Below are 854 nucleotides of genomic sequence, written 5' to 3' on the forward strand. Positions count from 1 at the left end.
CAAAGGACTTACCTCTCTGACGATGCTGTCATTTTCAATGTCGGACACATTTTGCAAAACCTCTTCATCTACATCATCGTTCGCCGAATCACCTCTCACCTAAATCTGTATCTGAGTCACAGGAAAACTCTTCATCAGACGATAATGGTTCTTCGAACATTTCGGAAATATCGTGATCGGATAAATTAATTTTTTTAGTAACCGGTGATTTTGACCGATTATGGGACGGAACCGGTGTACTTGGAGATGAATCCATTTATGCAATTTGATTAGTTAAAATCTCTACATAAATAAAATAAAAAATAATGTAATAAATAAAATGTGTACGATTTATAACGAAATTTATAATTACGTAAATAATCTCGTAAATCAGAATAATAATAATGTACGTCGGTGTACACCGAAACCGTAGAAAATAGATGACCGAAAACTTAAGCGTATTGAACGTGACTAATAGATGTGTACAAATAATAAATTATAGCTCTAGTAATGAATCGTATGTAGGTAAACAAAATAATAATAATATAACGATGTAAATTCCTTGAATTATTTTCGTTTATATATATCATAATGATATCTTTATATATAAAAAGACTTGTCCTGGGTGATTCATCATCGCTTAGCCGGAACTGCTGAAGCTATGGATATGAAATTTTCAGTAAATGTTCTTATTACTATGTATAGGCGCACTAAGAAAGGATTTTTCAAAATTTGCATTTTAAAGAGGTGCTCAAACAGGGATCTTGAGGTTCACGATGGAAATTGGAAATTTTATTTTTATTTATTTTTTTAAATAGTTGCCATTGGCTACAGTCTACAATATAAATTAATATTTATTTATTATTGGTTTCCAT

This window comes from Acyrthosiphon pisum, unplaced genomic scaffold (genome assembly GCF_005508785.2).
Source record: "Acyrthosiphon pisum isolate AL4f unplaced genomic scaffold, pea_aphid_22Mar2018_4r6ur Scaffold_21207;HRSCAF=23311, whole genome shotgun sequence".
Classification (NCBI taxonomy): Eukaryota; Metazoa; Arthropoda; class Insecta; order Hemiptera; family Aphididae; genus Acyrthosiphon; species Acyrthosiphon pisum.